At 43.8% G+C, this 24,427-nt stretch overlaps 1 long non-coding RNA gene across 2 annotated transcripts in view; it reads left to right on the top strand.

Moving 5' to 3' along the window:
- Nucleotides 1-20,447, top strand: part of LOC134929016 (uncharacterized) — a 46,130-nt gene extending 25,683 nt beyond the window's left edge. The window contains exons 3-8 of one of the 2 annotated variants that reach the window (XR_010178207.1): nt 1,611-1,878; nt 4,327-4,445; nt 8,054-8,199; nt 9,141-9,183; nt 17,898-17,940; nt 20,246-20,447. This is a non-coding gene — a long non-coding RNA (uncharacterized LOC134929016). The remainder of the gene's footprint in view (nt 1-1,610; nt 1,879-4,326; nt 4,446-8,053; nt 8,200-9,140; nt 9,184-17,897; nt 17,941-20,245) is intronic. The other variant, XR_010178208.1, reaches the window with a different exon arrangement.
- Nucleotides 20,448-24,427: the final 3,980 nt, after the last annotated feature.

The following is a 24,427-nucleotide window of genomic DNA, read 5'->3' as shown; positions in this document are numbered from 1 at the left end:
AGTTCCGTGTCTTTTTTTTTCTCTCTCTCTCTCTCTCTCTCTCTCTCTCGCTCTCTCTCTCTTTCCCCCTCCTGTGGATCATATGTAAGTATAATGTTCATTTTTACAGGTACCCCTTTGGATTCTACTGGACAAGTGGACGTGATCGGCGTGGGATGTAGGTAAGTAATCTCTCTCATTTTTACAGGTACCTTATTGGATTCTACTGGACAAGTGGACGTGACCGGCGTGGGATGTAGGTAAGTATGTGTGAGTGTGTAAGTGTGTTTTAATAAAATTTTACTGTCACGGTGTGTGTTTGTGTTTTTATTTGGGTATTTTTGTTGTTGTAGAACTACAGGTACCAGCGAGCCCATTATTTCCCCGCCTGCTGGTAATTGAGGTTCTCCAAGTACCAGCAAGCGGGAGAGGCTTGCTGGGCCTTGTAGTTCCACAACAAAAAACAATACTCTTTTTTTACACACATGGCTATCAGCCCGGCTCCCACCGCCCAGGGGTGCTGGGGACAGCCTCGGGCTTCACCCCTGGCCCATGGGTGCCTGGAGGGGGGGACCCCTTGATTTAAGGGGTCCCCACTCCTCCAGGGTACCCCGGCCAGAGGTGACTAGTTGGGGGGGTAATGCCACGGCCGCAGGGACCAATATAAAAGTGCCCCCCGGCTGTGGCATTATCTCTCTGGCTAGTGGAGCCCGGTGCTGGTTTTAAAAATACGGGGGACCCCTACATCTTTTGTCCCCCATATTTTTGGAACCAGGACCGGACTAAGAGCCCGGTGCTGGTTGTCTAAATACGGGGAACCCCTGTCCAATTTTTTTCCCAGTATTTACACAACCAGGACTGGCTCAAAGAGCCCGAGGCTGGTTATAATAAGGAGGGGGGACCCCACGCATTTTTTTTAACCCATTCAGACCCTTCTCCATTAAGTTAATGGAAGCCCTGGACAACAAAATTGCATTCATGTCCTCCTCCCACTCCCTTCCCAGTCCCAAACACTAATTTTATTTTTTTTTCTATAAAAATGTACACTATATCACAAGTATGATGAGCAGGCAGCGGGCATTGGCGGCATCGGACTGAGATAGAAATTAGTGGCGGAGGGCTGGGTCAGTTGATGGTGGGCGAGTTTGTAAGCCATTGGCGGTGGCAGCGGGTACCGGCTCAGAGGCAGTAGCAGGCATTGGCTCGGCGGTGGTAGGGGTTATCGGCAGGATTTGGCGGACATTATGGCTGCAGTGCCTCACTAGCCACTGACCTCACCGCACGCCACTGAGTAACACAACATAGCGTAATCATCTCTGTGCAAACATTATGGTCGTTTATTGTTATTGTTATACGCATTTGTCTATGTAACACATATGGGATAATAATTTCGAATGCAATTGTAGCAATTGTATAGAACAACAATGGAGTATATGTATAAGACTGGAAGTCAAATCTTTCATTATTTAGTAGAATGCGAAATCATACTAGACATTTTACTTGTAATTAGGGTTTTTGGATTTAATTTTTTTGTGTGTGTGTGGGGGGAGGGGGGGGGGGTTGGGGTGATTGTTTGAAAGGTTATGCAATATTTAATTATGTACATAATCTGTGTTTTTGTGTGTTAACAGGCAGGGCCGGATTATAAACAGGGCGGATGGGGCAGTCGTCCAGGGCCCCCCACACATTGGGGGCCCCCACACTGCTGCTGAGCAGATGCCACGCCGCCGAGTTCAGGCAGCCACACGTTAGGCAGTGAAAAGTTAATGGCTAAGGCGGGGGCGGAGAGTTCAGGTGTCTATCACTACAGGCTGAGGAATGCAGAAGTCCCATCATCAGCATTGAGGGTCGTGCTGGCGCTGCTGCAGAGAGGCTGGAAGTGCACAAGCTCCAGAGAAGGTGAGATAGTGTGGCCCTCTGTGCCTGTCACCCCCCACCCACCTGGAACCACACATGAGAGAGGAAGGGAGGTCCCTAGGGCTGACAAATAGGTTGGGTGGGTGGCCTCAATTTTTATTGGTGCGTGCCACCACAGATTTGTTGCCCTGGGGCAACATAGTAGAAAAGGAGAGGACAGTTTACCTTGGGAGAAGGTGTCAAGTGAAGGGGGGCTCCAAGCAGGTGGTGGAAAAATGAAGGCAAGCTTACTAGAGATGCCAAAAGTTTGCTGCTTCTCTCCAGAAGAGGTACAGCTTTGTTCAGTGGAGCTTGAAGGTGCCTGTGTGAGCTACAGATCAGCTCAGTTACTTCACCACTTTGATTTCCAGGCCCTAAAAAATATAGATGTGCTTGTGTTAAGTTCAGTGTGGTGGTACCCCTGCTCTGGTCTGTGTTCTTACAGAATATGTCCATATTTACTGAGTCACTTAGGAATTATATTATGGCTTTTAGCCAAATGTCCGGATATGGCCTCCATATGCTTTATTAGGATTTACTACTTCAGTATGAGAAACATGGGCCCTCATTCCGAGTTGTTCGCTCGGTATTTTTCATCGCATCGCAGTGAAAATCCGCTTAGTACGCATGCGCAATGTTCGCACTGCGACTGCGCCAAGTAACTTTACTATGAAGAAAGTATTTTTACTCACGGCTTTTTCTTCGCTCCGGCGATCGTAATGTGATTGACAGGAAATGGGTGTTACTGGGCGGATACACGGCGTTTCAGGGGCGTGTGGCTGAAAACGCTACCGTTTCCGGAAAAAACGCAGGAGTGGCCGGGGAAACGGTGGGAGTGCCTGGGCGAACGCTGGGTGTGTTTGTGACGTCAACCAGGAACGACAAGCACTGAAATGATCGCACAGGCAGAGTAAGTCTGGAGCTACTCTGAAACTGCTAACTCGTTTGTAATCGCAATATTGCGCGTACGTCGGTCGCAATTTTAAGAAGCTAAGATTCACTCCCAGTAGGCGGCGGCTTAGCGTGTGTAACTCTGCTACATTCGCCTTGCGAGCGAACAACTCGGAATGAGGGCCATAATTCCCACTTATCTATATAATGGGTAATTCCATGGTTACAAATGTTACATTTTGAAGTATATTTCATGTGAAATATATTTTTTTAAGCATGTGCTTTGAATATTTTGTGAAGAGTAAATGTTGTTTGTGTGGCACATGATATGCTTTAATTTTGATACAAAGCTTGTCATGAAAACTGGTAACAAGCGTTACATAAAAAGACCATTTTCATGGAATGATCATAAAAATGGATGTATGTGTGCATGTATGTGAGTTATGTTCCAGCATAACTCTGGAATGCCTGGAGCAATTGACACCAAACTTTGTACACATATGACTTACAATCTGGAAAAAAATACTGTGTGGGTAAAACACCCCTAACACCCCTAGGGGTGGGAGTGGGAAGGGGGTGACATGTAAAATGCCATAGTTTTCGGGGTCACTGAGATGAATAGTGACACTTCTGATGCCATTTCAGTCCAAGTTCAGCCGCCATCAGCATGGGGGATGAAAATGGGTAGTGAACTTAAACTTGAATATGGGCACAATGAAAATAGTCTTATTGCGTTAAGATTTCCACGTGGGTGAAGCCGCGGTGTAAAGGGTACCAACAGCTCTCCCAGTGACCTTAAGTGTTGTGCAAAAATCTTTACCTTTTTATCTGAAAGGAGGAGCCCTAAGGAGAGTGAGAAGCTAAGCAAGGAGACCTATGGCCCTTTGAAATAGACTCAGCCTGCAAACCTTACATATTTAACAGCGGGCAGAGCTTGGCCTGTCGTCCCAGCATTTACAGCACTGAGCAGGGCAGCATCAGAGGTGGGATGGAGCAGAGAAGGTGGCGGATTTTTCTCCTCAGCACCAGTATTTCCACAGCATCAATCCGGGGAAGCCCAGAGGTGCGGCCTGACAAAGATTGTCAGTATTCTTTAAATTCCGTAGGGTATTCAGCTAGTTATTAATATATATTTGATATACAGTATGTGACATTATTTAGTGTGAGGTACAGTGGTACCACAATGTTAGAGCTAAAGCTCACTAAGGAAAACCCTGGTAAATGAAGATTCATGGATCACACGCTCAAGACAAGACATTTATTATATGTAAAAATGAACATTATAATATACCATGAGGCCCATTTATCAATGAGTTTTAGCTATTTGAAATGCGTTGTGTATGATAAATGTTTTTCCAGCCAATCAGCTACCAACTGTCATTATTGAAACATATGACAGGAGCTCATTGGCTGAAGCACCGTTTATCATATACAATAAGCTTTAAATAGCTAAAACTCATTGATAAATAGGCATCCCTGTTTTCATATTAAAAATCAGTTCAGCAATTATTCGTCAGTCAGATCATCAACCCCTTAGCTTGTGTTCTTCTTACCCCACAGGTTCACTTGGAAGGATATGACACCCAGTATCCCTTACGAAAACCAACAATTTCCTGACCTGTCCCCCTCCCTTTAATCATGCCCAAATTACCACGCTGTCATGTTCCCTCCATGAGCAGGTATCTTATTGACATGTACCATGAGCTTGGGAGGGTTGGATGGGATATGGGGAGCATTCCCATTGTTAACCTCTTAAGGTGCCCATACATTAATGCGATTTTACCCGATTTCAACGCAACGCAAAGAGGCAGCAGGCTTCGGCAGCCTTGAAAGGGATCGTATATGATACATCGTATGCAAAAGGACTGCACACAATGTATCATATACGATCCTGCTGCTCGGAAAGCTGCCGGGCAGTTCAAGGGCAACGTATGCGACTCGGAGACACTAGTACACAGGTTCTCATACTCGGTCCTCAGGACCCCACATGGTTCATGTTTTGCAGGTCATCTGTAGATTTTTAAAATGTGACAGTTGGTGATACAAAGTGCAGCTGCTGGATGACATGGAAAACGTGAATCGCATGGGGTCCTGAGGACCGAGTTTGAGAACCACTGCACTAGTGTATAACCACATTCTCAGGGCCGCAACTAGGTGGTGGGGGCTAAGGGTGCACGCGCCTCGGGTGCAAGGAGTTACGGAGAAGCAGGATTTTTGTTTTTTACTATCAGTGCTGTGCTGATCCAGTGAGACAGCAGACGGCTCCCGGGGCAGTGTCTCTGACCCTCCTGTCTGCCCGCAGCTGGCTCCGACGCTGTGCGGGTAAGCTCCAGCACCTGGGATCTCTCCTATGCTGGCTACTGTCTTAAACTTTCTTCTTTGCCATGCAGCGCTGTGACTAGCGTGCGGTGCACTGTGAAAGCTATAGAAGCGAGCTGTTGGTGCTGTGTTTTTCAGTAGGCTATGATCCCGACTGCCTGCCCAGCACCAACCGATAACAAGCAGCTGGTTACACACTATTGAAAGTACACGGGCTTTTGCTTGTTAACATGTGCAGTCACCGATGTTACAAAAATCAAAGGTTCACTTTGCTAACTATCCACTTGACAGCCTCCAACTCTCACTGAGTATCACTACAGCAGCTTTGTGGTGAGTTTAAAGACAGACTTTATTATCCGCACTGTGCTCCCAGTTAGCAGCATCAACCTCTGCTTTGCCTCCCAGATGGGTATTTGGTGTAGCTTATAGGGGGATGTAGTGTAGTGATGTAGTGTACTATATAGGGTATGTAGTGTATTGAAGTATTGCAGTATAAAGGGGCATGTAGGGGGTCATTCTGTCCCGATCGCACGCTGCAGTTTTTCGCAGCATAGCGATCGGGTCAGAACTGCGCATGCGCCGACGCACTGGCCGCCCATCGCTGTGCTACGATTGCCGCTGCCTGATTGACAGGCAGAGGCGGTCGATGGGTGGGAGGGGGCGAAACGGCGGCGTTTGGCCGTTATTTCGTGGGCGAGGTCCGGCCAACACAGGCATGGCCGGACCGTGCGGGGAATGTCCCGCAGCAGCTGCGTGACGTCACACGCAGCCACTGCGGGCCGGGGAGCGAAGAGTAGCTCCCGGCCAGCACGCTAAAGCTGTGCTGGCCGGGAGCAACTCTTGAAGTGCAAAGGCATCGCCGCTGTGCGATGCCTTTGCACTTCTGCAGGGGGGGGGGGGGGGCACTGACATGTGGGGCGGACTAGCCCTGTGCTGGGTGCCCCCACCGCATGTCTGAGTTCATGATCGTAGCTGTGCTAAATTTAGCACAGCTACAATCAACTCGGAATGACCCCCATAGTGCACTGATGTGGTGTAGCATGTTAGGGGATGTAGTGTAGTGATGTAGTGTACCATATAGGGTATGTAGTGTAGTAATGTGTTGCAGTATATAGGGGCGGTGTAGCATATAAGGGGATGTAGTGTAGTGATGTAGTGTAGCATATAGGGGGCGGGATGTACTATCAGTGATCACAGGTCATCGCCAGTCATCGCAACTATGCTAATCGCATATGTACTAACATATGCGATTAGTATCGCAATACGATGCCAGGGATGCCCTGCGATCACTGATGGTCCCGAGGAGAGGATTTGCGGAAGCCTCTGTCACCTCCCAGCATCGGGAGGTGACGTGTGCTGGGAGTCCCTGAGCTCCTCCTCCCTGCAGCCGGAAGGAGACAAGGCTGTAATGCAGGGGTGGAGGAGGCGGGGGATCCTGGAGCAGGTGAAATGGGGGTTGGCGTTAGTGGTGAGTGAGGCGGGTTGCGGAAAGCAGCCCATAGGCTTCTATAGGGTTTCGCCATAAAAAATATGGCGATACCCTCCGCGGAGATAAGTGGGTGGCCGGGTCTTAGTACATTTGAAAATATGGTAAAATCCCCCAAAATGGGGGTTTTACCACATTTTTATCTGAGTACATCCTGTCCAGGGTACATAGTGCAGTGTATAGGGGCATGTAGTGTAGTGATGTAGGCCCTCATTCCGAGTTGTTCGCTCGCAAGCTGCTTTTAGCAGCTTTGCACACGCTAAGCCGCCGCCTACTGGGAGTGAATCTTAGCTTATCAAAATTGCGTACGAAAGATTCGCAATATTGCGAAAAGACTTCTCTGTGCAGTTTCTGAGTAGCTCGAGACTTACTCTGCCACTGCGATCAGTTCAGTGCTTGTTGTTCCTGGTTTGACGTCACAGACATACCCAGCGTTCGCCCAGACACTCCTCCGTTTCTCCAGCCACTCCCGCGTTTTTCCCAGAAACGGTAGCGTTTTTTCACACACTCCCATAAAACGGCCAGTTTCCGCCCAGAAACACCCACTTCCTGTCAATCACATTACGATCACCAGAACGAAGAAAAAACCTTGTAATGCCGTGAGTAAAATTCCTAACTGCATAGCAAATTTACTTGGCGCAGTCGCAGTGCGAACATTGCGCATGCGCAATAAGCAGAAAATCGCTGCGATGCGAAGAAATTTACCGAGCGAACAACTCGGAATGACCACCGTAGTTCAGCGTGTTGGGGATGTAGTATAGTGATGTAGTGCAGAGGATAGGGGAATGTAGTGCAGTGCTGAAGTGTTATGATATAGTGCAATGTATGGGGACACACAGGGTGGCATGTAGTAGAACACACTGCTGGGGCGGGGGGCATGTGCCACTTAAGGCATTTGGGGCACATAGGGGAATATTGTCCAATAGCATCCCCTTTTTTTCAAAATTTTTGATAATCTGATCATTTTAGTCTGACTTCTTTTTTAAATTATTTATTTCATTTATTTATTTATATATATATATTTTTTTTTGGGGGGGGGGGAATGGGTGTGCCAAATTACGGCCTTGCCCCGAGTGAAAATCCTAGTTTCGGTCCTGAACTTTACTCCATGTGTAGTGATTGCTGGGATTTCTACTCTATACAGAATGAAACAGTAGGTAGTAGGGGATGCTAATGAAGAGGGGTGTCAATTTTTAACGACGGGATCCTTCCTGAATTAACTTCTTACATTATTTTCCTATGAAAATTACATTTCCTGAAAGAACTACGATACCTGCCTCAAAAAGTCTTGGAAAGAACAGGAACTGGTGTGACTATATTTTAATATCAGATTCTAGCATCAAGCAACTGCCAGGAGGATTAACTGTGTGTTGTTACAATTAGAACTACTCATAGTGGTGGCATTCCAAAATACCTTTGATGCTGTAAACTGTAGGTATATTATTTGATGCCAATGTTTTTCATACTTTTTCTTTTTTTCAGTGAATCATATGAATTGTGCTGGCCATAACTTAGAGCAACATCATGATCCTCAATCTACATAACTTTACAGCATGATGTAACAGTCTCATCCTCAACAGCAAAATTGTTAAAGAAGAACACAATACATAATGGAATTTCTCCGCTTAGTAAGTCCTCTCAACGTGATTCCTCCACCGTTTACCATGCATCATTGCATTTACCAAAGTTTGAGCATTACCCCTGTCTGGAAAAGTCCCTGGAATGAATCAAACAGTCATCAACTGGAAGTGTGCATTTAAAACAGTACACTGGTAACCAGCTGCCATAGCAATCTAATCTGATACCATTTCACCGAACACTCTCCCACACTGACAATTTATCTGGGTGCTCCATCTATCCAGCTCAATGGGACTCAGAACTGACAAGGGAAAAGGTTCAGGGAGAAATGCCCACCCATCCTGTACCTAGAGGGAAACATAGGGGTTTATTTACTAAGCCTTGGATGGAGATAAAGTCGCTGGAGTACCAGCCAATCGGCTCCTCACTGCCATGCAACAGGCTGTGTTTGAAAAATGACAGTTAGGAGCCGATTGGGTGGTACTCCAACGACTTTTTTTTTTTTATAGTGTAACCCTCTGGTTAAATAATAATAAAATAAGTATAAAAGTGTAATAAATGTATATGTATATAATATATATAGGTAAGACCCCTATGTACACATGAATGGGGAAAATAGATGTATATATGATATGTATATATAGGACTGTAGTGTGCTCGTGGCAAAGACTGGGAACCGGCTTGTGGAGAGAGACTCGCGGGGGAGAACATGCTAGAATCCCCTCGCGGAGATGAGGAAAACACCGCGAGCTGGAAGGAAGGAGGAAGCCGACAGCCGTTGGAAGAGTCTAACGGCCGACCTATTTGGCACTACGGCATTAATGTAACCCTAGTTTGGAGTATTATTATTAATGGATTACTATAGTTGTGCCTCCACCCAAGCTTTATCACAATGTATATAGGCCTGCTTGGGTAAGCCCAACGAATACCTATATGAAGTATGGTATCAATTATATACAATTTATCTTATTTTACCTGTTTTCTCTTCTAGTTGTCAAGTCTCCATTCATCAATTACCAGGAGCAGGATGTGTGGTAAGTATGTAAAATTTAATATTACAACTTTAATCAATATCATTTGTTGCATTCACAATGACTATGAATATTATATAGAATAATATTGGATTTATGTTCAGCCAACTAAATAATGCATATACATTACATCTTAGATTATAGATAATTAAAACCTAAGAGTGACCCGGGTACTCTGAAGTCAATGAGGAGCTCGTTGGGGCCCTTACCTTGAACGAATGTGACTATCGTGGTGAAATGAATTTAAATCACAGACTTTTCCTTAAATCTCTGTAGTAGTCGTCTATTCCCCTTTTCTTACTTATAGCCCCATCCTCTGTGAGTATTTTTCAAGCTGTAGTAATACAGTCCCTTAATTCCACTACGTTGATAATCCACATATAGATTTAGGGTAGCTGCGATGAATATAAAGGTCACAGTCTTCAGCTATTCTCTCTAATTCGGGCTAGCTTAAATGATAGATTAAATGTTGGTGCATACCCAGGTAATACTCCCGGGTTATAGTGGGTCTCAAATCGGAAGTAGAGTAGTCTGTCGTTCTTCTTGTAAGTGATAACTCAGAATTTTAAAGCTATCCTCTCTCTTTGTCCTCCTTTGTTATTTATGAATTAAGAATATAGTACTTGTTCCATAGGGTTAGTTGGCTCCCTATTATCTAATTCAGTCCCGACTAAACTCTGCACTCAGTTTCTTTTAATTTTTTAACCATATAGAATATGTCAACATCTGTTATACATCTTACAGCTGTTTCTATATTTTAAACTTTTATTTTATACTGAGTTACCACTAGAGGGAGCCTGTGATCCATCCAGATAGAGACGATTGGTATAATTTCATGGGAGGGAAGGCTATTGGAGTGAAATGTGATTGATGGGTGTAAGTAGCAATCCCACCTCATCTAGTGCGTAGTCACTCCCCCGACTCCTCCTCTGTTGTTATACAGCTTCTCCGGGTCTGTCTCTATGCTGCTGTCCCGGAACTCTATCACTTTCTGCCGTCGGCCCCTCTCACCTCTGTCGCAATTCGCTATGTTACCGCGGTCACACAGGCTCCGTACCGATGACCGGGTAATCAGGTAAGGGTATTTTAGGGTAGCTATATCCACAAGCTGGTGCCGTTCACAGCCCCTGTAATCCCCGCTCCGCTTCCTCTCCCGTAGTCGCGGCTAGGGTCCTTCCGTGTCCCGACCTCCTCCGGTGCTGCCAATCAGTCCAGGCTCTCCTCCGTAGTGCCAAATAGGTCGGCCGTTAGACTCTTCCAACGGCTGTCGGCTTCCTCCTTCCTTCCAGCTCGCAGTGTTTTCCTCATCTCCGCAAGGGGATTCTAGCATGTTCTCCCCCGCGAGTCTCTCTCCACAAGCCGGTTCCCAGTCTTTGCCACGAGCACACTACAGTCCCATATATACACTGCTCAAAAAAATAAAGGGAACACTAAAATAACACATCCTAGATCTGAATGAATTAAATATTCTTATTAAATACTTTGTTCTTTACATAGTTGAATGTGCTGACAACAAAATCACACAAAAATTATCAATGGAAGTCAAATTTATTAACCCATGGAGGTCTGGATTTGGAGTCACCCACAAAATTAAAGTGGAAAAACACACTGCAGGCTGATCCAACTTTGATGTAATGTCCTTAAAACAAGTAAAAATGAGGCTCAGTAGTGTGTGTGGCCTCCACGTGCCTGTATGACTTCCCTACAACCCACATAAGTGGCTCAGGTAGTGCAGCTCATCCAGGATGGCACATCAATGCGAGCTGTGGCAAGAAGGTTTGCTGTGTCTGTCAGCGTAGTGTCCAGAGCATGGAGGCGCTACCAGGAGACAGGCCAGTACATCAGGAGACGTGGAGGAGGCTGTAGGAGGGCAACCCACCCAGCAGCAGGACCGCTACCTCCGCCTTTGTGCAAGGAGGAACAGGAGGAGCACTGCCAGAGCCCTGTAAAATGACCTCCAGCAAGCCACAAATGTGCATGTGTCTACTCAAACGATCAGAAACAGACTCCATGAGGGTGGTATGAGGGCCCGAAGTCCACAGGTGGGGGTTGTGCTTACAGCCCAACACCGTGCAGGACGTTTGGCATTTGCCAGAGAACACCAAGATTGGCAAATTCGCCACTGGCGGCCTGTGCTCTTCACAGATGAAAGCAGGTTCTCACTGAGCACATGTGACAGACGTGACAGAGTCTGGAGACGCCAAGGAGAACGTTCTGCTGCCTGCAACATCCTCCAGCATGACCGGTTTGGCAGTGGGTCAGTAATGGTGTGGGGTGGCATTTCTTTGGGGGGCCGCACAGCCCTCCATGTGCTCGCCAGAGGTAGCCTGACTGCCATTAGGTACCAAGATGAGATCCTCAGACCCCTTGTGAGACCATATGCTGGTGCGGTTGGCCTTGGGTTCCTCCTAATGCAAGACAATGCTAGACCTCATGTGGCTGGAGTGTGTCAGCAGTTCCTGCAAGATGAAGGCATTAATGCTATGGACTGGCTCGCCCGTTCCCCAGACCTGAATCCAATTGAGCACATCTGGGACATCATGTCTCGCTCCATCCACTAATGCCACGTTGCACCACAGACTGTCCAGGAGTTGGCGGATGCTTTAGTCCAGGTCTGGGAGGAGATCCCTCAGGAGACCGTCCGCCACCTCATCAGGAGCATGCCCAGGCGTTGTAGGGAGGTCATACAGGCATGTGGAGGCCACACACACTACTGAGCCTCATTTTGACTTGTTTTAAGGACATTACATCAAAGTTGGATCAGCCTGTAGTGTGTTTTTCCACTTTAATTTTGAGGGTGACTTCAAATCCAGACCTCCATGGGTTAATAAATTTGATTTCCATTGGTAATTTTTGTGTGATTTTGTTGTCAGCACATTCAACTATGTAAAGAACAAAGTATTTAATAAGAATATTTCATTCATTCAGATCTAGGATGTGTTATTTTAGTGTTCTCTTTATTTTTTTGAGCAGTGTACATATCATATATACATCTATTTTCCCCATTCATGTGTACATAGGGGTCTTACCTATATATATTATATACATATACATTTATTACACTTTTATACTTATTTTATTATTATTTAACCAGAGGGTTACACTCTCCCCCTGGTGATTCCATTTAAATTAAACTATGGGATCACCAACATATATTTTCTGATATATTATCAGAAATAAGGCCAATAAGACTCAATATTATAATGAGTGATTACTCTGGGGATAATCTCTGGAGTTCCCAACTGGTCATAAGTAATCATGAGAGGGGGTTGTCTATGTCTTTTGGGCCTATCTATATGGTCCATCTCCCCTCTATCATTGCTACAAGACAGATAATCCTCCAATTCTCCCGGTATATCATATCTTTCTTCCTCTAATAACTTCCAGTCTTCTCCTGAAGAATCATGAAAATTAATTTCTGGACCCATATGGGATAAATAGCCAGTGTTCTGATCATCACTGGTATTCTCGGGTTCACTCTCCTCTTCAATTGTTTCTTCTGGTTCCTTGTAGTAACAACCCTGACCTTCCACTGCTTCCTCACTATTTTCATTATCATCCAACTCTCCCCTCTCCCTTGGTCTTTTGTCCATCTTTCTTTTAATCAGGACGTGTCTGTATCTTCCTTCACTTCTTCTTCATTTTCCAGTCGGACTTCTTTACCTATGTGAAGCAGATTCTGCCTATGATGAGTTAATATAGCTCCTTTCCCATTTTCTAACTGTATCCGATACACAGGTAGATCTTCAAATTTTTCTATTACTATATAGGGCTCTTCCTTCCATCTGTTGGCAATTTTGAATTTTTTTGGCATTCCCAATTGTCTCAGCAATACTCTGTCTCCAGGAGACAAAACCTGGTCTCTCACCTTCCTATCATAATAGACTTTGTTCTTTTCCCCACTCTGGCGGGCTGCCTTCTCGGCTAATTGGTAAGCTATAGCTAATTCTTCTCTCAATTTTTCGACATATTTCACATGAGATTTATAAGAACTTTCACCTGACGAGACCCCTAGACTTACATCTATCGGGAGCTTCGCCTCCCTCCCAAACATCAGGTAATAAGGAGAGTACCCAGTAGTTTCATTCTGTGTGCAATTATAAGCATGTATCAACTGGTCAATATAACATCTCCAATGATGTTTGTTCAGGGGACTCAGTGTTCCCAGCATATTGAGTAGTGTTCTGTTGAAGCGTTCCGGTTGTGGGTCACCTTGGGGGTGATATGGCATAGTTCTAGATTTTTTTATTCCACACATCACACAAAGTTCCTTGATCAGGTTACTTTCGAAATCTCTGCCTTGATCCGAGTGTAGTCTATGGGGAAGTCCATAATGAATAAAGAATTTACTCCAAAGGGTGTTTGCTACGGTGGAAGCTTTCTGATTTGGTGTTATGTAAGCTTGGGAGTATCTTGTGAAATGGTCTGTTACTACTAGAATGTTACATTTTTTTCCTTGATCCATTTCTAGAGTTAGAAAGTCCATACATACTAAATCCAAGGGACCGCTGCTTTTGATGTTTACTAAAGGGGCCACTCGATTCGGTAATGCTTTCCTTACTATGCACTTTCCACAACTCCTACAGTACTGATCTACCTCTTTGGATAGATTTGGCCAATAAAACCTATCGGTTATTAACTTTAAAGTCTTCTCGAATCCCAAGTGGCCATGTTGATCGTGTAAAGTTTTCATACTCCTAATACGGTATTTTCTGGGTAATACGAGTTGGTACCTTTTTCTACCATCTGGTAGCCAAGTGCATCGGTAGAGTATACCTTGCTTCATAATTACATTTTTTGTTTGTCTCTTTAAAAGCTGGATTTCTAATGCCCACTCCTCTGTCATCTTACCAGCTTTCTTGATTAAAGTTCCTGGCATCACCCATCTTATACACGGATCCTGTAGTTGTTCTTGTCTAAGCTGATGTCTCTTTACCCTTGGTAGATCTTCCAATTCCATTTGACTAATCCAGCAATAGGATAATGGTAAGGCCTCGGCGGTTGCTCCCTGGTTGCTTATGGCTTCACTTACTACCATACTAGTTATTTGCATAATATGGCACACTCCGTGTACCTCTCCGGCGGGTATTTCGATCCACTCCTCATTTTCAGTTTCTCCCACCAATTGTCCAGGTATTCTTGAGAGCGAGTCAGCATCCACATTACTTACTCCAGGCCGGTATTTCAAAGAGAAATCATAGAGTGCCAACGCCGCTAACCACCGGTGCCCAGTTGCATCCAATTTTGCTGTGGTCTGTACGTAAGTTAAGGGGTTATTGTCAGTGTGTATCTCAAATTTTACTCCATACAAATAGTCGTAGAATTTATCCACTACACACCACTTTAAGGCTAGGAACTCTAATTTGTGTGCGGGATATCTCTTCTCACTTTCGGATATACCTCTACTAGCAAATGATACCGGCCGTAATCCTTCAGAATGTTGTTGGTATAGCACTCCCCCTAATCCACTAGTAGACGCATCTATATGAAGGACGTATGGAAGACTGGGGTCAGCATACACTAGAACGGGTGGATGTGTCAGACTCTTCTTCAGCATTACAAATGCCGCTTCACACTCATTAGTCCATCGCTCACCAAAAAGTTCATTAGGCTGGTGATATTTCCCATTCATGGTGAGTTTCGAGGGTTTTCTTTTTCCTGCATTGGGGTATCCCTTGGTCAGATCAGTCAAGGGTTTTGCCTGGGCAGAGTAATTCGATACAAATCGACGGTAGTATCCGCAGAATCCCAGGAAAGATCGTAACTCCTTCAGTTTGGTGGGTCGAGGCCAGTTCATCACAGCTCGTACTTTTTCTGGGTCCGTTGATACTCCATATTCACTAACGATATGCCCTAGGTATTTAACCCTTGACTGACATAAGTGACACTTATCTACTGACAATTTCAGGCCTCCTTCCATCAATCTATCTAGAACTTTGAAAAGTTGTTGATTATGTTCTTCGAGAGTAGCCCCGAATACTATAATGTCATCTAAATAGACTATCACTTCCCGGTAATTCATATCCCCGATTATCCTTTCCATAGCACGTTGGAAAGTGGCTGGTGCTCCTTTTACTCCTTGGGGCATTTGTAGGAACTCGAAGAATCCTAGCGGACAAATGAAGGCCGTCTTCTCCCTGTCTTCAGGCCGCATTGGTATTTGATAATACCCATTTCTCAAATCTAACACCGAATACAACACACTCCCTTGTAGGCAATCTAAGGCCTCGTCTATTCTGGGCACCGTATACTGGTCGGTCACTGTCCGGTGGTTCAGGGTTCGGTAATTGACGCACATTCGGATATTTCCATTTTTCTTTCGTGCTATCACAATCGGTGAGGCGTATGGACTCTTTGATTCCATTATTACTTGGTTTTCCAATAAACCTTTCAGATGTTTCCTTACGTCCTCAAAGTCCGCCGGGGCTATTCTCCGAGAACGTTCTCGAAATGGGGTAGTATCCGTGAGTCGGATACAATGTTCCATCCCTTTGGCTCTTCCTAAATCCCACTCTCCTGTGGAGAAAACCGGCCCTCGGGACTCCAATTCTGAAATTAATCGTGACCTTTCTGCATGCTCGAGCTCACTTCCCAAGAAACAGACCTCAAACGGGCTACCCTCCTCCTTCAGATCAATTCCATTTATACCTTCACATAAATAAGACAGCACTTTGGTTCTTTTCTCCTCTTTCTCCAACCATTCCATAAGAAGAGAGTAAATCCTGGTGTTGGTCCCTATAATCATATGGGGCTCACCCCTACTCTCTGGGACTTCTGGACAAACCAGCGCGATTAGGGGTATTTGCAGCTTCTCTTCCTCTCCCTCTCGATAAATATCTAGACTGGCCACTATATATCCTAAATACGGATATTTCTCTACGCTCAAACCCCATATCACCAATCCAGATAACGGCTGTAAGGGTACATCAGCGAGGTGTTTCTTGTACCAGTCTTCGAATATGATTGACACTTGGGAACCGCTATCGACCAGTACTTTACAATGGTGTCCGTTTATTTTAGCAGCCATTATCGGAGCCGGTCCCATCAACCCCTCAGGCAGGACTCCATTCCACCATGTGTTCCCCATCGCGCAGCGACCAACCTCTAGGAGACCAGTGGGGGGTTCACGGGCCTCCCTTGTCCGTTTCCCCGTTCTTGGTCTTCGCTGTCGGTGTTATGAGATGGAGTACTATACATACGGGTCGAGTTCCGATTTAGGTTACACTCGAAAGCTCGATGGCCAATCCTTCCCCACTTAAAACAACCCCTGCTATTATAACTGCCCCTTCTTCCCCCGCCCCGAGTTGACTCACTAGAGGGAATATTCTGAGGTGGATTGTTGTTGTTTTGAGTAGCAATAAATTGCTCGATCCTCTTGTTCTGTTCTTCCATTAATTTTAATATCCTTTCCTCTAACTGGGAAGTCTCAGTCACGGTTTGTACCACCTTAACCTTCTTTACCGTCTTCTCCCTCATCTCAATTAGCACTTCTTCTTGTTTTATTTCTTTTAGTATCTCATTGAATCCAGGAGGTGGTTCCTTTTTCTCGGAACACCTCAACTTCTGTGCTACAGGATCATTTGTCAACGCGCCTCGTAGCACCTGTCTCATGCGACTTTTATCCACTTCTCGGGTGATTCCTTTTTTTTCCACAATCTTATACAATAACTTATCTATTCGTATGACATAGGCACTCAGTTTCTCGCCAGGTTCTTGGAACGTGTGATGCAGTCTTGATAGAAGGTCCCCTACGTCTTCCAAAGTGCCGTACGCATAATCCAAAGCTTCGAGGTAGGTCTCCAAGGTGGCATTCAGATTACTTCTCCTAGCAGCTTGTATTATCCCCATAGCAGGGCCACGTAGACTTTCCACTACTCGTTGTCGCTTTATTTTATCTGGACACTGCCATTCCTCTGCTTGTTGGACAGCGGCCTCCTTCCAAGATTCATAAGGTTCTTCCCCTGTAGGCACAGGTACGATACCAGAGAATATCCTTAGTCTTCGATAACTCCCTTCGTAATGCCATCTCTCAAGTTGGGAAACCACCCGATCCACCATGGTCTCGAACTGTCCGCCATTCACATTAGTAGTAATATGTCCATTGCCACTAGCTTCTCCTCCATCTACACCCTCCGGCGGGATCATCGCCGAGATGGGTGCACTAGTGTTATCTTCTTCCTGGATACTGGGACCAATAATAGACCATCTTCGTCCAGTTTCTTCATCGGCCATTATCATTAATGGGATCAAATTCACGTCTAATTCTTTTTCCGTTTCAACCAGGACAGCAATCTTCTTTCCTACTTCGTCATCCCACTTGTCTATTATATTGGGCCTTATAACACCATACAGGGTACCCACTTTTCTTAACACTGTTTCATCCGAAACATCTGATAAATCTCCTCCTATTCCAATACACTTTCTGGGATTTACTCCCTTCCGCTGACACCATTTGCATAAGTCTTCTCCAGTTAGCCCCTCCATTGACGTTGATTAATGTAGTTATTCCTACTGAGGTTTACTGGGATCTCAGCAGTGCCTCCATTAATGTAACCCTAGTTTGGAGTATTATTATTAATGGATTACAATAGTTGTGCCTCCACCCAAGCTTTATCACAATGTATATAGGCCTGCTTGGGTAAGCCCAACGAATACCTATATGAAGTATGGTATCAATTATATACAATTTATCTTATTTTACCTGTTTTCTCTTCTAGTTGTCAAGTCTCCATTCATCAATTACCAGGAGCAGGATGTGTGGTAAGTATGTAAAATTTAATATTACAACTTTAATCAATATCATTTGTTACATTCACAATGACTATGAATATTATATAGAATAACATTGGATTTATGTTCAGCCAACTAAATAATGCATATACATTACATCTTAGATTATAGATAATTAAAACCTAAGAGTGACCCGGGTACTCTGAAGTCAATGAGGAGCTCGTTGGGGCCCTTACCTTGAACGAATGTGACTATCGTGGTGAAATTAATTTAAATCACAGACTTTTCCTTAAATCTCTGTAGTAGTCGTCTATTCCCCTTTTATTACTTATAGCCCCATCCTCTGTGAGTATTTTTCAAGCTGTAGTAATACAGTCCCTTAATTCCACTACGTTGATAATCCACATATAGATTTAGGGTACCTGCGATGAATATAAAGGTCACAGTCTTCAGCTATTCTCTCTAATTCGGGCTAGCTTAAATGATAGATTAAATGTTGGTGCATACCCAGGTAATACTCCCGGGTTATAGTGGGTCTCAAATCGGAAGTAGAGTAGTCTGTCGTTCTTCTTGTAAGTGATAACTCAGAATTTTAAAGCTATCCTCTCTCTTTGTCCTCCTTTGTTATTTATGAATTAAGGATATAGTACTTGTTCCATAGGGTTAGTTGGCTCCCTATTATCTAACTCAGTCCCGACTCAACTCTGCACTCAGTTTCTTTTAATTTTTTAACCATATAGAATATGTCAACATCTGTTATACATCTTACAGCTATTTCTATATTTTAAACTTTTATTTTATACTGAGTTACCACTAGAGGGAGCCTGTGATCCATCCAGATAGAGACGATTGGTATAATTTCATGGGAGGGAAGGCTATTGGAGTGAAATGTGATTGATGGGTGTAAGTAGCAATCCCACCTCATCTAGTGCGTAGTCACTCCCCCGACTCCTCCTCTGTTGTTATACAGCTTCTCCGGGTCTGTCTCTATGCTGCTGTCCCGGAACTCTATCACTTTCTGCCGTCGGCCCCTCTCACCTCTGTCGCAATTTGCTATGTTACCGCGGTCACACAGGCTCCGTACCGATGACCGGGTAATCAGGTAAGGGTATTTTAGGGTAGCTATATCCACAAGCTGGCGCCGTTCACAGCCCCTGTAATCCCCGCTCCGCTTCCTCTCCCATAGTCGCGGCTAGGGTCCTTCCGTGTCCCGACCTCCTCCGGTGCTGCCAATCAGTCCGGGCTCTCCTCCGTAGTGCCAAATAGGTCGGCCGTTAGACTCTTCCAACGGCTGTCGGCTTCCTCCTTCCTTCCAGCTCGCGGTGTTTTCCTCATCTCCGCGAGGGGATTCTAGCATGTTCTCCCCCGCGAGTCTCTCTCCACAAGCCGGTTCCCAGTCTTTGCCACGAGCACACTACAGTCCCATATATACATATCATATATACATCTATTTTCCCCATTCATGTGTACATAGGGGTCTTACCTATATATATTATATACATATACATTTATTACACTTTTATACTTATTTTATTATTATTTAACCAGAGGGTTACAATAAGTATCTTTATTAGTGGTCACAAGGTGTACATGTAAAAAGGTAAACAATATTGCTAAAACAGTAGAAAACAGCATTAACCGTCCATGCGAATACAGTTACCAACATTCAGAATAGACAGTGACACAATGACATATAAAATAATATAAAAATCACAAAGACACATGACTGTCTCCAGACAAAACATCACGCATATACAACCATATTGACCAAATTTTTCATCTTTTTATAGAAATAAGATAGAGAAAAGCAACAAGAGGTAGGAGGGGGGAGGGAAGGGAGGGAACTTGCACCATCATAGACATGTAGAAAGATAATAAACAAATTCTATACCCTCAGCATTTCCATCTAAGAGAATCAGCCAGTAAATAAGTGAGAAATACAGTATATGATTACCGTTCCAAGCAAGATTAAAAAATTTCACATATTTGATTCTGTTGAGCTAATGGCTTGATATCTATAAATGTACCCCATTTTTTTAAAGAATGTAATAGTGTCTCGTTGATAATCCAGAAAAACATCATATAAATCATGAGTAATGAATCGAGTTTTCGCAGTGACGGTGAGTTTTTAGATAACCATAGGTTTAATATAACTTTCTTAGCAATCGTAACTAACACAGTAAGAAATGGGATTAGATATCTCTTAGTGTCAAGGATCTTCCAAGAGTCAAAATTTGCAAATAGTAATGCAGCAGTGTCTAAAGATACTTGTAAGGAGAAAGAGGTGTTTATAAAACCAATAATTTTGTAGCAATATCTTTTTATGCGTCCGCAGGTCCACAAATTATGTAGAAGAGTAGCTGCATAATGGCCACATTTCGGACATCTCCCAGACTCTGCATCATCGAAATGACTTCTTTGGACCTGAGAGATATAAGCCCTATACACTACTTTTACATGTATTTTCTGTAAAGTAGAGCAATGTACTGTATACAAAACTCTAAGAAAATGTTTAAATAGTGTGAGATCCTGTGTTAATAAAGGAATATCTTTTTTCCAAGCTTCTGTGGTGGATTTCCATGCTGGGACAATAGTGGGTTTTAGTAACTCTGGTTTTAGATCGGTGAGATTGGAATTTCTTATATATTGATAATAAATGGTCTGGGCAAGGGCTGGGAGTCAGTTGTGGCAGTAAAGTAGAGATATAATGTTGTAATTGTAAGTAAGCAAAATAACAATTAATTGAAAGATTAGAAATTTGTTGAAGGAGAGCGAATGGAATAATAGTGCCTCCAGGGTCAAAAACCTGTGCAATGGCTTTAAGACCTTTATGTCTAAGTCTCCCGAAGGCAGGATTCTCCATACCGGGAGTAAACATAGGATTACCCCAAATAGACATCCATGAAGACTAGCGAGGGTTATGACCCAATTTAGCTGTAACTGTCCACCATGCTTCATATGTGTGTCTAAAAATTAAACTATTAAGAATCTCTTTAGGGATATGTGTTTTGGGGGTATGTAGTAGAGCACATGGGGAAAATGGAGTGAATAATGCGCAGTCAAGGGTATAGTCTGTATAAGTGTTAGATGCGAACAGCTAGTCCATTGCGTACCGGAAGATAAGTGTGTGGGAGTAACTTGCAAGGTCTGGAAGACCCAGCCCACCATGTGATTTTGGTAACCGCAATTCATGTTGAGCAATTTGGAGTTTTTCTTTCTCCAAATAAATTGGGAACACAAACGTGAAATACACCTAATATCAGTTTTGGACAATCATACTGGCAGCATTTGGATAATATAGGTAAGTATCGGGAGAAGAATTGATTTCACCACTTCGACTCTGCCCAGCATAGAAAGAGGGAGGTTATGCCAATCTCCCAGAGATTGTAATTGCTGGTGTGAAATTACTATGATATCGTTTGTTTAGGGCATTAGGATTTTGATAAAAATACCAACATATCATCCGCAAATAACAATACGTGGAGATCAATATCACGTATAACAATTCCCTGATATAAAGGCGATTGACGTAGGGAAGTGGCCAGGGGTTCAAGGGCTATGACAAATAAAAGTGGGGATAATGGGCATCCTTGTCTCGTTCCTTTCTGAAGAGGGAACGGAGCAGATAAAAGGTCATTACAGAGTATGTGGGAGGAAAGGTTCGTGTATAAAGTTTTAATAAAGAAGATGAATTTATCTGGAAAAGCAAATATTCTCAAGGTGTGGAAAAGGCGAACCCAGTGCACCATGTTGAAGGCTTTTTCAGCATCAAGTGAGAGTATCGCTCTCGGAGTGTTCGACATGGCGCCCTGGGAATCACTGACTGCGGACAGTACTCGTCTAATGTTGTTGACTGGGTTCCTACCCTTGATGAAACCCATCTGATCCCAGTGAATCACGGGAGTATCAACTTCAACCTTTCCGCTAATATTTTCGTTAAAAATTTATAGTCCAAATTCAATAAAGAAATTGATCTGTAGGATTCGGGATCAGACAGGTCCCTGCCAGGTTTTGGTAAAACCCGAATAGAAGTAGTATTAAAATGGGGAGGCATTGTTCCCGAGGATAGTATCAAGTTATAAACTGAGGTAAGGATAGGTACAATTTTTGGGGGCTAAGAGATTATAATATTCAGAGGTGAATCCGTTGGGCCCGGGGCCTTGCCCTGTTTAAGGGACGAAATCACTGAGGAAACCTCTTGAGGAGAGATATCAGACGTCAATGAGATACCATCAGCTTCTGATAGTTGGGGAAGTAATAAATTATTCCTAAAGTCACTATACACCGAGGGGGTAGATGGTTAAGATGGTGCGGAATACAAAGTTTCATAGAAACTTTTCAGGGTATTTGCTATGGAAGCATTTGAGTTAGAGAGGGTGCCATCACTGCTTCAGAGGACATATTGTACTGGGGGGACTTTGACCCCTAAGCAAGTTTGAAAGAAGTTTACTGGATTTGTTACCGTATTTATGAAAGGTTGAATTTCTTTGGAAAGAGTATGAAGCTACCATTTTTGCTATGAGCCCTTCAAAAATAGTTCTCGCTTCAGTATATGCTAATCTATGGGGAGGAGTGGGGGTAGTCTTATAAACTTGAAAAGCCTGTGTAAGTAAAGCCTGAGCAGAGAGAAACTTTTCTGACAGTTCTTTTTTTATGGGTAGATGATATGGAAATAATCTCACGCCTAATTGTAGCCTTAGAGGCTTGCCAGAGTGGTATTATGTCAGAAATTCCTGTGTCGGCATTAAATATCGCAAAATCATTCCAAGCTCTTTGTACAGCATTAATCAGTGTAGTGGAGGTAGCTAGCGAAGAGGGACACCACTAACTGATATAATTACCTTTCTCCTGAGTCAAACTTAGAGAGACCCAGGTGACCGCATTGTCCGAAAGTACAATAGGCTCAACAGAGAGCAAGAAACTTTAGGGAGAAGAAAAGTAGAAATCAAGACATAATCTATACGTGACATATATCCAGTTGCAACAGATAATTCAAATCTACTGGATGCATAATACGTCGAGTAATTGTAAATGTTTTGCCAGTGCCGGAACACCGAACTTAGGGAGCTTAGTGTTTGCAGAGGAAAGTGACTGTCTATCTAATTTCGGGAGCTAAACTAAATTCAGATCTCCACAAAGAATTGTGGAAATATTGATATTAGGCATAAGTAATGTCGGTATGTGAGTATAAAACTCTTTGGAATACGTATTTGGGGCATAAACATTCATACATTTAAACGTATATGTACCAATAGTGAGAGTTCAGAACACATACCGTCCCTGGGGATCGGCAATAACATCAGAGGCTGATATAGGGAGAGAGGCCCTGGCCAAAATGGCAACTGCACGCTTTTTTGAATTGTAAGAGGCCGAAGCCAAAACTTTCATTTTCAATTGATTGAGTTTTAAAACTTCAGAAGGCACTAAGTGGGTTTCCTGTATACAGAGAACGTCTATATGAAGTTTGTTCAAATAAAGCAGAATTTTTTTCCTCTTTCGGGGTGAATTAATGCCACCCACGTTCCAACTACTGATTTTTAAGGACATAACAACTTAGGGAGGGGTTCATCAGAAGGGTTATCATCCGGCCGTGGAATAATTTTGGTGGAAAATCTCAAACAATGGAAATGGAAAAAAAGAGAGTACATCAAACAGTTAATAAAGGTGGTGCTGCAGGATGAGGGGGGGGGGGGCACAGGAGGGGGAAAAGGTAAAACCAGAGAAACAAATCGAAAATAGAAACTTCCAAACAAACGTAGAGAACGCATATAAATATGCTAATGATACTAGTACCAGGCACCTAGCCTAGCAACGCCCAGCGTAATATAGCAAAATAACATAAACCATAACTCGTAGCACCAAGTTAAATAAGGAGAAATTACAAACTGCAGTCCAGGCAGAGAATCACCGGGACATTATCCACCACCAGAAAATACCTATATCAATCATAGTTCCATCAGGATGGTATAACGATATAGGAACAGTCACCCCACGGAGTACATAATCAGAAGGGTATTGTAATCAATCACAGTCAGACAACTCGCGGGAGCGACCTCCGTCGCCATCACGCTCCTGAATGTAGGCCTCCGCATCACGGACAGACAGGAAATCTTTGTATGAAGTACCATTGTATAAGCGTAGCCTAGCGGGATATAGCAGAGCGAACTTGTGGCCTTCTTGGAATAACCGAGAACAGAGGGGTGCGAAATCTTTTCTAGCCTTCGTAAGCTCGGCGGAATAGTATTTAAATAGCAGTCATTTGAAACCATTCCAGACAATATTTCTATTCCTGCGTGAGGCTGTCCAGAAAAGCTCTTTATGTAGGTAGTTTAGGGATTTGAAAATCACTGCTCTGGGTCTAGTACCCTCTTGTGGCCGCTGAGGACCCAGCCTGTGAGCTCCTTCTATGACTAAGTCAGAGCATCTATCCTGTATGTTGAGCAACTGAGGCAAAGTGATACTAATAAAGTCAAATAAATCTTGCCCTTTAACTGAGTCCGGGAGCCCTATGATCCTG

The sequence above is a fragment of the Pseudophryne corroboree genome, chromosome 5 (assembly GCF_028390025.1).
Source record: "Pseudophryne corroboree isolate aPseCor3 chromosome 5, aPseCor3.hap2, whole genome shotgun sequence".
Classification (NCBI taxonomy): domain Eukaryota; kingdom Metazoa; phylum Chordata; class Amphibia; order Anura; family Myobatrachidae; genus Pseudophryne; species Pseudophryne corroboree.
The sequence above is the reverse complement of the archived record's forward strand: the minus strand, read 5'-3'. Positions and strand labels throughout refer to the sequence as shown.